The sequence below is a fragment of the Salvelinus sp. IW2-2015 genome, linkage group LG23, assembly GCF_002910315.2.
Source record: "Salvelinus sp. IW2-2015 linkage group LG23, ASM291031v2, whole genome shotgun sequence".
NCBI classification, from domain to species: Eukaryota; Metazoa; Chordata; class Actinopteri; order Salmoniformes; family Salmonidae; genus Salvelinus; species Salvelinus sp. IW2-2015.
Window position 1 is genome coordinate 7,909,800 of NC_036863.1, and position 14,026 is coordinate 7,923,825.

Below are 14,026 nucleotides of genomic sequence, written 5' to 3' on the forward strand. Positions count from 1 at the left end.
CCAGTGGTATACAGTCTGATATACCATGGCTGTCAGCCAATCAGCATTCAGGGCTCGAACCGCCCTGTTTATAATATTGTATATATGCTTTAAACTTCTCCTAGTGGCTGGTGGTGGTGAGGTATCTCTGTCTCTTGACACTCTGCCATGTTAATCTTGGAGTGAGACCATGCATGAGACTAAGAGAGCACTGCTGCACTCTAATTTGTGTGCTGCTGACACATGGTCACACTTCTGACACTACTGGGGTTTCCTCGCCCAGGGGTATATGGGCAGCCATGCTCAGGCATTGTGTGTGTTTTTTGCTGTCAGACTGCACAGAATCACTGATCTACGAATCATCTTGCATCCCATTCCCAAATAACAATTCATTATTATGTGTTCAAGATTAGAGTGATTCTTCACGAAACCAGAACAAAAAAATACCATGATTTTTGGGGATTTCCACCAAATGTAATCTATAGAATGGTCCTTTGGAGGAAGTTTTAATTACATATATTTGAGATCTGTATCTAAAAGCATAATTGAGAAATAACTAATCAAAGTTGGCATATTTGACATTTTTGGGCTTATCCAGGCTTCCATCAGTAGGTGCTCCAAAGCAAAAATGTATGTCATATGAAGCTTTCCTGCTTGTTCTGTAACATGAGTAGTATGTACGATTATTTTTTTTAATTGAAATGAAAATATTACTCGTATTACAGAACAAGCAGTAAAGCTTCATATCACATACATTTTTGCTTTGGAGCACCTACTGATGGACTCTTAAAGAAGGATAAGGCCAAAATTACATACATTTGCCAACTTTAATTATTTCTCAGTTATGATTTTAGATACAAATATGTCAACAATCTTTTCTCCAAATAACCATTCTATGAATTACATTTTGTGAAAATCCCTAAAATCATGGTCTTTTTTTTGTCCTAGTTTGTGAGGAATCACTCATTAGCAATTCTGCACCTCACCTTGCTTCAACTGATCCTCTCAGACACGCCGACTGGCTAAATCCAAGGCCAACAAGGCTCTTTCTCGAGCCACCTGTGATTCTGCCTCGAGGTTTGTTTGCCTCATAGTGGATCAAATCAAATTGTATTTGTCACATGCGCCGAATACAACAGGTGTACAGTGAAATACAGCGAATACAACCTTACAGTGAAATGCTTACTTACAAGCCCTTAACCAACAATGAAGTTAAGAAAAATAAGTGTTAAAATATTTACTAAAATAAACTGAAGTGTAAAATAATAAAATAAATAAGAGTAGTGAGGCTATATACAGCAATATACAGGGGGTTACCGGTACAGAGTCAATGTGCTGGGACACAGGTTAGTTGAGGTAATTGAGGTACCGTCTCGACCCCGCCCTGTGCAACTGTGTTCTGGACTTCCTGACGGGCCGCCCCCAGGTGGTGAGAGTAGGAAACAACATCTCCACCCCGCTGATCCTCAACACTGGGGCCCCACAAGGGTGCGTTCTCAGGCGCAGTAGCGCCTCTTCAACCTCAGGAGGCTGAAGAAATTCGGCTTGTCACCAAAAATTCTCAAACTTTTACAGATGCATCCTGTCGGGCTGTATCACCGCCTGGTACGGCAACTGCTCCGCCCACAACCGTACGGCTCTTCAGAGGGTAATGAGGTCTGCACAACACATCACCGGGGGCAAACTACCTGCCCTCCAGGCACCTACACCACCCGATGTCACAGGATGGCCAAAAAGATCATCAAGGACAACAACCACCTGAGCCACTGCCTGTTCACCCCGCTATCATCCAGAAGGCGAGGTCAGAACAGGTGCAACAAAGCTGGGACCGAGAGACTGAAAAACAGCTTCTATCTCAAGGCCATCAGACTGTTAAACAGCCATCGCTAACATTGAGTGGCTGCTGCCAACATACTGACTCATCTCTAGCCACATTAATAATAAAAAATTGGATGTAATAAATGTATCACTAGCCACTTTAAACAATGCCAATTTATATAATGTTTACATACCCTACATTACTCATCTCATATATATATACTGTACTCTATACCATCTACTGCATCTGGCCTATGCCGTTCGGCCATCTCTCATCCATATATTTGTATGTATATATTCTTATTCATTCCTTTACACTTGTGTGTATAAGGTAGTTGTGAAATTGTTATATTACTTGTTAGATATTACTGCATGGTCGAAACTAGAAGCACAAGCATTTCGCTATACTCGCATTAACATCTGCTAACCAAGTGCATGTGCCAAATAAAATTTGATTTGGTTTATGGCCAACATACCACGGCTAAGGGCTGTATCCAGGCAGTACGCGTTGCGTCTTGCGTAAGAACAGCCCTTAGTCGTGGTATATTGGCCATACACCACACTCCCTTAGGCCTTATTGCTTAATTAAACCATTCAAATGTAGAGCAGGAAAGTTATGCTATCTGATTGTTGATGTAGAGATTATGGAGGTGCCCTCTATTGCTTATGCGAATTATTGTGAATTATTAGCATATGGTGAAAGAGTTATCCTCCGCTTTAAATGAGGATGTCCAATCTGACAGATGCAATTCAATACCTCAATTGGACACTGCTTTGGTATAAAAATGATATTAAAAACATTATTTCCCCCTCAGTGGAAGTACAAGCATCAGAATTCCATTGATAAAGCCTTTGCTTAGAAGTGATATGATTCTTATATCCAATTCATACAGACGTCATACCAGCATATTGTAAACATTGCATGTCGCGATGCATCTGAATATCAGCCAGCATTCTGAAAATTATTAAATAGTCTCATCTCATCATCTTTAGGCATTTTTAGTCAGGGTGGGGCGGTGAGCTTTATTCCACATGAAAGCAGACTGTACGTAAGCTTCAGAGTCCTCCTCTGTAGCCTTGATAGAGCATATAATCATCCCTCTTTTCTTTTCCTTTAATTAAACCCTTTCCAACCAAAGGGGGGGGGGGGGGTAATATGCCACCATCTCCCAGTCCCACTTGGTACAGTTACAATCAGTAATTTCCTGCTTTCCCAGGCCCCATTGACATCCCATGACATGTTGGTGGATCTGAAACGTGTAGGATGCTTTTGATCGGCAGGAGGCCTTGAATTGACATGAGGACAAATTGGCAGTGATTTGACTTTGATACAGATGTGGCAGCTGTATTACAGTGTTTTAATGACTTGATTAACAGTGATAGCTGTTAAAAACAGAGTGCACACTGATCAGCTTTGATTGATCCTATTTTTGGTAAATCAATGCCTGATTGAGCCAACATCCATCGCGACTGATTACCTCTTATCAAAGGCATCAACTCACTCTTGCGCAGCTCAATAAAAAAGGTAAATACTTTAAAGTGATAGTTCAGAGATTTTACATAATTAGACATGTTTCCTTATAGACTTGGGCGGTAAACCATATATATATCTTACATCAGGGAATTTTGAAATAGCCACAGGATGGTTTTTCAATACCGTCAAAACTATTTCTTTGAAGTTTTTATATACATTTTTATAGTTGTAGCTACTTAAGTTAATACCTGCCGTCAACTTGTGCAATACGTTAGGAGATGAAGCAGATCGTGTTCTTCATTTCACCTGTCACAATATTTTATATTATGAAGGTTACTGTAGTTCCCCAGAACAGTTGAGCCAGTCAAGTGTTTGTTTGTAAATAGCACAACGGGAGAAAGGGTAGCAGTTGAGTCCAGCTGTGTATTGACGGGTCGCGTTATATATTGAAAGTCAAGCGTTTTTTTGCTTCAATAGAGTGATCTGGGACGTACCACTATAGTTTTCCTTCTCAGAAAATACATTAGTGCAACACATTCGGCTGAAAATAGCTTCATTTTCATCAGATGACAACAGAAGTGCAACACTATTTGGCTGGCAGCCAAACAAGTAAATGAGCTTACAATGAAAAAGCACAATCTTCTTTGCAAAAATTATGCATGGCTATCATACTTTGAATGTTTAGCCAGCTACAGTTACCCATAGTTGGCTAGCTAGTTTATAGTTCGGTCATTTATTCCAATAAATTGTAGAATTCCCCAAAACATATTTATGAAGCTAGTTACATTTTATAGGCTCCTCACTACGAGACCAAGCCAATTTGAGCATCACTCCCATTTGCCAACACTAAAATAAATGTCATCTACATATATTTTTTTAAGCAAGCTTGCGTCATAATCTTGTCTCACATGCCGAAAATGCAGCCGTGCTGATTCAATTTTACACTTCGTGGCTACCGGAGTTAGACACGGTACTACAGCTTACATTCAATGTGGGTCATATCAACCCCACAAGTGATCAAAGTTCTTCACTCCCTTCCTCAACCAAAATTTCAGGCCGATGGGGCAACATTTGTGAATTGGACCACCAATTAGGATGCCAATCAAACTGCATCCGATTTCGACAGATTCCCCAGAGGTAAAGTGGCTAGCGTGAGGACTGCAGCCCTGGATACCGCCCAACCCGATTTACTTACCTTGAAGGCAGTCTGGACGAGAAGAGACAGCAAGCCACTGCTTTCAAGGTAAGTAAACAAATATGTACATTTACATTTAAGTCATTTAGCAGACGCTCTTATCCAGAGCGACTTACAAATTGGAAAGTTCATACATATTCATCCTGGTCCCCCCGTGGGGAATGAACCCACAACCCTGGCGTTGCAAGCGTCATGCTCTACCAACTGAGCCACACGGCACACGGGACTACATATGTAAATATGTAAAACGGCTGAACTATTCCTTTAGTTTAAGGGAATAACAGGGTTCATAAGGCTTACTAAAAAGACAACACTGTGCTGCTTCCTCTCAGCACTTATCCTTGATGAGTACACAATGAATATCACCAAAACATGACCTGCATTTTAGCTCAGTGCTTTAGAAAGGCAAAATGTGCAGGGTAATCAGCCGGAGAACATTAAACAACGGAAACGATAATGAAAACTACCTGACCGTGAGGTGAATTCATGCACTAGGCCTACTCTGCTGTCAGACCAAGGACAAACAGCAAAGGATAAAGACATATCATCAGTGCTGGGCTGAACCAAGCACCTCACCTCAGCCACCCTCGTAACTCTCCCCATCTTGAAGCCAAGGTCAGGGGAACTAATGGGGGTGATAAGCTAAACAAACCTGGTGGTCACTGAGTACATTCAGCAAATGTTTACAGGTCTCTAAAATGTTTTGAATAAGTGTCCAATACTGAGTCACCTGCTATGTTGGTCTTATATTTTGCATTACATTGAATATGAAGACATATTTGGGTTTGAATGGTTGATTGACAAACATTAAGTGCTTCTCTGTTCTGATTGGTTTGGTTATTTTTACTGTATGTGACTGCAATGACAACACACACAAAAAAATCTTAAATAGGGAAGAGGTCAAGTTTACATGTAATTACTGTACACTGCATTATCAGGATACCTTCCTAAGTTTCCAGTTTATTTGCAGGCCAACGCTGAAATAGAGCTGTTGTAGAGAGGGGGACATATATATCTGCACTGTTGGAGAGCGAATTATCCAGGAACAGGCAGGGCATAATCAGAGTCAATACTGAGAGCAGGGGAAAGGGATCCAGCAACTACAACCCCCACTCTCCACTCCCTCTCTCCTGGCCAAGCCGCTTCAAAGGTGCCCTTCAAGAGCTGCAGCCTCCAGAACAGCGGTGCCTCTGCTTCTCTCTCATAGGCTGCCTGTGTGTGGTGTGAAGGAAGAACACTCTGTCTAACACCCAATACACAAGCCTAATGAGGGTAGGCTACTTCCCTGGTCTCTGCCTACATGAGACTTTTGCCAGCAAAATCATCCAGGCTAACTTTTACGATACATAATTGTCTATAATTGTTTCAAACATAGTACTGTGAAGCATTGGTGTCTGATCATGTCATTGGGTTTCATTAAGTCTACCCTGGGGTATTAGAATCAATACTGTGTGTGTGTTGTGCTGATGTCTAAAATGTGATTGGGTTACATTGTTTGTGATTACCTGCTTGGGTTTGATTATAGTATGTATTATTCTAGCCTATTTCATTGCAATGTGTTGAGATACAAGTTACGTAGACTTCCAATTAGTAATGAAATTGTAGGGCTGCCAGCCTGGATATTTGAGAAATGTGACGCTGATGAGAGTTTAAGCAACAACACTACAAAGCACAGAGGACAACTTCACCGAGTTGGCCAGACAATACGTTGTGTTAAAGTGCTTGGAATTTAAGTTTGAAATGCACAATAACTTTCAACAAAATGTTGTAAAAACGGTTTGAATACAGTGTCATGTTCACAGGATCAGGCTGCATTCAGTCTTCTGAATCCATGTTTATTCTGTTTATAAAAATATTTATTTTACAAAAGATCTCATCCATTGATGCCACTGGTTTTTATTTACAGTATACATATCTAAATATATGCAACTTACGTATTACTCCAACCCAACAAACCTTACGCAATTTGTATGGCAATTGTTAACGTTTGAGCATGAGTATAGTGAAGGACGAGAGTCTACTGCCTACTGCCTACCTGTGTCCTCTCGAATTCGACGGAATTGGTGACGGCGGTTTGCTTCGTTGTTGTAGCTGCTGCAAGTACCCCAGACTGATGCTCCTCGTCAAACATTCGTCCTCAGCCTCTTCGAGCTTCAGTTCCGGGATCAAATGTCCGTTGTTTGCCATTTGAAAGTTTAACGCGAAGGGCTAATGTACACAATACATGCGATGTTGCACTTCGTAAGGTTGTTAAAATGGGGCAGCTACAAGCGCCGTTAGAGGTTGCACCCGTGTGAAATATTCTGTTTTTGCTGTCCTCCCTGCATCGATAGGTTGACTGATTCTCCGACAGAGTGATGTGACGGAGAATAGCACACTTCGCGGGGGTGGAGTGGGGTAAGCGACGCAAATTAGTACTTCACAGGCACCTGCCCCGTTGCCCTCAAGAAAGAAAGTTTGAGCCATGAGTATTCCTATAGAACATAACGATAACCTTATGTTCTTCAATATAACTAATTTTACATTTGCACGCAAAAGGTTCAAAATTACTTGTCTTTATTTTTTGCCAATGCCTTCCCACTGGGCACAGCATCAATTCAACGTCTTTCCACGTTGGTTCTAAGCTTTCGTTGAAATTACGTGGAAACAACGTTGATTCAACCAGTGTTTGGCCAGTGGGTTCTCGAGGGTAACATGGGGCAAAACGGCCCCATTAATAAAAATTTGTAATTTCTGAAACAAAAAAGATAGGTTTGTATAAGTTATGTCGTGATGGTCATTAGGCAAGCAAACCGAAGGGATATGTGGCTACAGTTGACAACTTTTTAGATATTATTGAATAAAATATATTATTTTGCACCAATACAAGATTATTGGGTTGTTCACATGCTGTCGGAGTTATCGGAAGTTCCGAGTGGGAAGGTTAAATTTAAAGTACAGTAATTACAAGAAAACTGAGGTGATTCTGCTGAGTTCATAACCAAGTGGGAAGGTGGTAATTACCTGTTGTAAATACCATTTGAATGCATACACGTGCTATGAACTCGTTGAGAAACGATGATTGGCTAATGGCCAACCAGATGCATCAACCAGAAAATAAAAGTACAGCTATCATTAGGGTGAACACATGTCCCGGATTGTGCGGGGCAGTCCCACATTTCGTCCCTTTCCTATGTCCCACATTGTATCATCAAATTCAAACAGCACTAATCTAATTTACAAAAACAGGTTGATTTGTCCTGTATTTCAGTCATTTGCAATCTGTCTCTTAAGTTACTCTTATGAAAAACAAGAAATATATATACATTATATATATCATAAGGATGTGGCACTTGGGATGTTATTTTCTCCAATCGTTGAAATCTGGGGTGCGTTGCTGACACATTCCTGATCTTATAACAACTGGATAGGTATTATTTTAAGTATCAGCTAACCACATCACATGTTATAGCAATCTATAAGTTGATGACACAGTTGATGACGTGGCATGCAACCATTGGTTGATGCATGCCACGTTTGAGCAGAGGAACGCGACCCATATTCTGCGAAAGCGTATCTCATGATAAGCTATAGACCACACTATTTACCAAGAATAGTTTTCATCTGTATTTTTCATAGCTGTATATTTACCACAACAAACCGTTGCTGGCACTAAGTCCGCACTCAATGAGCCGTATAAGACCATAAGCAAACAGGAAAACGCTCATCAAGAGGCAGCGCTCCTAGTGGCCGGGGACTTTAATGCAGGGAAACTTAAATCCGTTTTACTTAATTTCTACCAGCATGTTAAATGTGGAACCAGAGGGAAAAAAACTTTACCCCACACAGAGATGGGTACAAAGCTCTCCCTCGCCCTCCATTTGGCAAATCTGACCATAATTCTATCCCGATTCCTGCTTACAAGCAAAAACTAAAGCAGGAAGCACCAGTGACTCGGTCAATAAAGAAGTGGTCAAATGATGCAGATGCTAAGCTACAGGACTGTTTTGCTAGCACAGACTGGAATATGTTTCTCGATTCTTCCGATGGCATTGAGGCTACAAAGGGTAGCACAGCCGTGAGCTGCCCAGTGACACGAGCCTACCAGACAAGCAAAATTACTTCTATGCTCGCTTCGAGACAAGCAACACTGAAGCATGCATGAGAGCATCAGCTGTTCCGGACGACTGTGTGATCACGCTCTCCGTAGTCGATGTGAGTAAGAACATTCACAAGGCCGCAAGGCCAGATGGATTACCAGGAAGTGTTCTCCGAGCATGCGCTGACCAACTGGCAAGTGTATTTACTGACATTTTCAACCTGTCCCTGAGTCTGTAATACCAACATGTTTCAAACAGACCACCATAGTCCCTGTGCCCATGAACACTAAGGTAACCTGCCAGAATGACTACCGACCCGTAGCACTCACGTCTGTAGCCATGAAGTGCTTTGAAAGGCTGGTCATGGCTCACATTAATACCATTATCCCAGAAACCCTAGACCCACTCCAATTTGCATACCGCCTCAACAGATACACAAATGATGCAATCTCTATTGCACTCCACACTGCCCTTTCCCACCTGGACAAAAGGAACACCTACGTGAGAATGCTATTCATTGACTCCAACACCATCATTAAGTTTGCAGATGACACACAATCACCGACAACGATGAGACAGCCTATACGGAGGAGGTCAGAGACCTGGCCCTGTGGTGCCAGGATAACAACCTCTCCGTCAACGTGATCAAGACAAAGGAGATGATTGTGGACTACAGGAAAAGGAGGACCGAGCGCGCCCCCATTCTCATCGACGGGGCTGTAGTAGAGCAGGTCCAAACAACAAACTATCATGGTCCAAACACACCAAGACAGTCGTGAAGAGGGCACGACAAAGCCTATTCACCCTCAGGAGACTAAAAATATTTCACATGGGTCCTCAGATCCTAAAACGTTCTACAGCTGCACCATCGAGAGCATCCTGACTGGTTGCATCCCTGACTGGTATGGCAACTGCTCGATCTCCAACCGCAAGGCACTACAGAGGGTAGTGCATACGGCCCAGTACATCACTGGAGTCAAGCTTCCTGCCATCCAGGACCTCTATACCAGGCGGTGTCAGATGAAGGCCCTAAAAATTGTCAAAGACTCCAGCCACCCTAGTCATAGACTGTTCGCTCTGCTACCGCACGGCAAGCGGTACCGGAGTGCCAAGTCTAGTTCCAAAAAGCTTCTTAACTGCTTCTACCCACAAGTCATAAGCCTCCTGAACAGCTAATGAAATGGCTACCCCCCCCCCACCCCCTCTTTTACGCTGCTGCTACTCTCTGTTTGTTATCTATGCGTAGTCACTTTAACTCTACCTACATGTACATATTACCTCAATTACCTTGAATAACCTGTGCCCCAGCACATTGACTCTGTACCGGTAACCCCCTGTATATTGCTGTATATAGCCTCGCTACTGTTATTTTACTGTTGCTCTTTAATTATTTGTTCATTTTATTTCTTATCTATTTTTTACCTAACACATTTCTTAACTGCATTGTTGGTTAAGGGCTTGTAAGTTAGCATTTCACTGTAAGGTCTACACCTCTTGTATTCGGCGCATGTGACAAATAAAATGTTATTTGATTTGAAGAGAGTTGGGCCAGTAACCGAAAGATCGCTAGTTCAAATCCCTGAGCCGACTTGGCGAAAAATCTATCGATGTGCACTTGAGCAAGGCACCTAACCTTGCTCAAGTGAGTCGCTATGGAGAAAAATGTCTGCTAAATGACTTTAAATGTATGATGTTTCCGAGTGAATTTACTATATGTCGGTTTTCAACGTATTTGATGGCCAAGAAGAAGAACGAAGCCAAAAAGTTAACTATTTCATTAGAACTACACACATGAACTACAACTTCCACCAGCTGTATATGTCTCACTTTCGACAGTGTGCCATATAATATTCATATCGAATATAAAACACATTAAACAGCCTGTAAGTAACAGGTTCTTACCATCCTGTGAGTCCTCAACTCGAGCAGGCACAGTTGAGCATGCTAACAAGGCTGCAGGAATTGTAGTTCAAATTATACTTTTCTAACTTGTGTTACTTCTTGAGGGTCTAATATTTTTATAAAATGCATTGGGTATGAGTAAATCAATACACAAATATGAATATAATTTTATAATGACTTAGTTTTTGTGAATTTGATGATATGGGCTGTGTTCCATAGCATCAAAACCGTGATGTATCATGGGTAAATTGTTACTGACTGATCTACAAATAATAATGAATCATTATTGATGATGCAAGAAGATTTGTAAATAGTTTTTTTGTTGTTGCACATAATCTTGAAGCCTCGTCAAGAGATTATGGGAATTTTACTGCAGTCATGATTCGACTGCCAGTGTGGCAATAATACGGTCACCGCAACGGCCTTAGCCCCATGTCACAAGGATCTGTACACAATTCCTGGAAGCTGAAAATGTCCCAGTTCTTCCATGGCCTGCATACAGTGCTCACCAGACATGTCACCCATTGAGCATGTAACGACTGCACCTGAGAGTCGGGAAGCAAGTTCAGGGAGTGAATGATTTTATTTATTTATTTATTCAAACAAACACGTAACACAAACAACGCAACTACATGAAAACAGAGTCAATAACACCTGAGGAAAGAACCAAGGGGTGACAGATATAGGGAAGATAATCAAGGAGGTGATGGAGTCCAGGTGAGTGTAATGAGGCGCAGGTGCGCGAGATGATGGTGACAGGTGTGCGGGATAATCAGCAGCCTGATGACCTAGAGGCCGGAGAGGGAGTATACGTGACAGTACCCCCTCCCCGACGCGCGGCTCTAACCGCAGGATGCCGTTAAAGGGGACGAACCCGGGGATCAGGAGCAGAACTGTCACCCCTGCTTAGGCACGGGAACCTGTTATGCCAGCTGAGGCACGGGAACCTGTTACGCCAGCTGAGGCACGGGAACCGGTTTACCGCCAGCTGAGGCACGGGAACCTGTTACGCCAGCTGAGGCACGGGAACCTGTTACGCCAGCTGAGGCACGGGAACCTGTTACGCCAGCTGGGGCGCGGGAACCTGTCGCGTCAGCTGAGGCACGGGGACCTGTCGCGTCAGCTGGGGCGCGGGAACCTGACAGATCGGTTGAGGCAGGGGAGCCTGGCGATCTGGCTAAGGCATGAAAGCCCAACGAACCGGCTGAGGCAGGGGAGCCTGGCGATCTGGTTGAGGCATGAGAGCCTGTAGCAGTTCCCGGACCCAATGTCATTACTCTGACACAAAAATAAAATAAAAAACACTCCCTGATGCTTCCCTTAGGTAAGGTGTGATTCTGTAACGAGTGCGCTGAGAGTCAGGAAGCAAGTTCAGGGAGTGAGTGTTTTAATAAATAAATAAATGAAACAAACACGTAACACAAACAACGCACCGATATGAAAACAGAGTCAATAACACCTGCGGAAAGAACCGAGGGGAGTGACAGATATAGGGAAGATAATCAAGAAGGTGATGGAGTCCAGGTGAGTGTGATGAGGTACAGGTGCGCAAGACAATGGTGACAGGTGTGCGGGATAATCAGCAACCTGCAGACCTAGACGCCGGAGAGGCCGGAGAGTGACAGAGGCCGGAGAGTGACAACTCAGGTGACAACTCACCAGACATGTCACCCATTGAGCAGTTTGGGATGCTCTGGATCGACGTGTACGAACGATAGTGTGTTCCAGTTGCCACCAATATCCAGCAACTTCGCACAGCCATTGAAGAGGAGTGGGACAACATTCCACAGGCGACAATCAACAGCTGATCAACTCTATGTGAAGGATATGTGTCACACTGCATGAGGCAAATAGTGGTCACACCAGATGCCTAGTGGTTTTTCTGATCCAGGCCCCTACTTAAAAAAAGTATATATATATCTGTGACCAACAGATGCATATTTGTATTCCCAGTCATGTGAATCTCTGTGGCCCCGCTGCCCGGGTAGACAGAGTTTAAAGCGGGTTAAAAGGGATTGTATTCGTTTTGGAACCAGCCAGGTGTCCTACTCTGGCCGATGGCAAAGTCGTCTCAAAACAAAAGTGAAGTAGAGTGGTTCCTCATTTAGTAGTTGTGTCATGCTGAGGCACAGCATGCGGGATGCTGCAGTATGGTACAGTGCACAACGTCATAGTGTTTTACTGTCAGCCATGGTTGACGTTATTACCAGAGGGTATCTATGAGGACGTCTTCATCAAGCTTTTTGCTGCTTGCTTACTTTTCCAAATAATCCTGCAGAGGTCCATGCAGGCCAGACGTTTTGATTGCTATACCAAATCTGAACGAGCATATTCCAAAGTCTTTAATGAAACTAGTTTTGCCAAAAAACACACATTTGCGCAGGTGGTCTCTGTTTCAAAATATAACATTTTCCTAGAACAACAGCAGCTCCATGTGTTCCTAGAATAACAGCAGCTCCATGTGTTCCTAGAACAACAGTAGCCCCAGACATACTGGCAACAATCAGTCAATAACCATTTGGGGAAAATATCCTCTCTTTTATTATTTTACATTTACATTTACATTTAAGTCATTTAGCAGACGCTCTTATCCAGAGCGACTTACAAATTGGAAAGTTCATACATATTCATCCATATTCATTTTATATTCCATCATCTTCGTATTGTAAAATAAGTGGGACTGTGGTAGGACTGGGGAATATAAGCGTAGGTGTGATGCAGTACGGTGTGATGAAGTAGCAGTGTGATGCAGTACGGTGTGATGCAGTACGGTGTGATGAAGTACGGTGTGATGAAGTAGCAGTGTGTGGGTAACCCCCCCATATTACAACCTACACCGTATGTGTTGTGATAATTACGTTGTTTGCTGTTAATTCGTATGCCTTGTCACCTTGATATATAGGCCTAAAAGCCAGGACAACAAGACTGGCAGAAATTCAACCATACTTTTGTTTTATCGCAAAACCAGATAGAAACCTCTGGCTGGTGAAGTCCATGGCGCAAATTGCATGTAACAGACAGTTACATTACCTACAGCATGGTTAAGCAAGTTTTTCTTCAACCTTTATTTAACTAGGCTAGTCAGTTAAGAACAAATTCTTATTTACAATGTCGGCCTACTGGGGAACAGTAGGTTAACTGCCTTGTTCAGGGGCAGAACGACAGCACAGGGATTCGATCCCAATGCTCTAACCACTAGACTACCTGCCCCCTCAAAGTTAATGTTTCCAACATTTTCGGACCACTAAACAACTACTGATTTAGAACCACAGAGCGTTACCGCAAGTTGCAAAGAAACAGGAGCTGCCTCCACTATTCCAGCACCATTTCAACTTCAACATTTCAACATCATCAAATCACCTCTGCTTAGTCTAATACAGTGACAGATACCAAAAACAATTTAGTACAATCAACATAAGCTAAATATGATGTGGCTGTCCATGGTTCTGATTTCTGTTTGTGCGTGCGATGTTAACGTTTCCTTCAAAACACATTTGAGGATGTTAATTGTAAAAGCATTCAAAACAATTGTTCTCTATAAATGGCTCTCATACATCCTCTGGGAAATATCTCACCTGA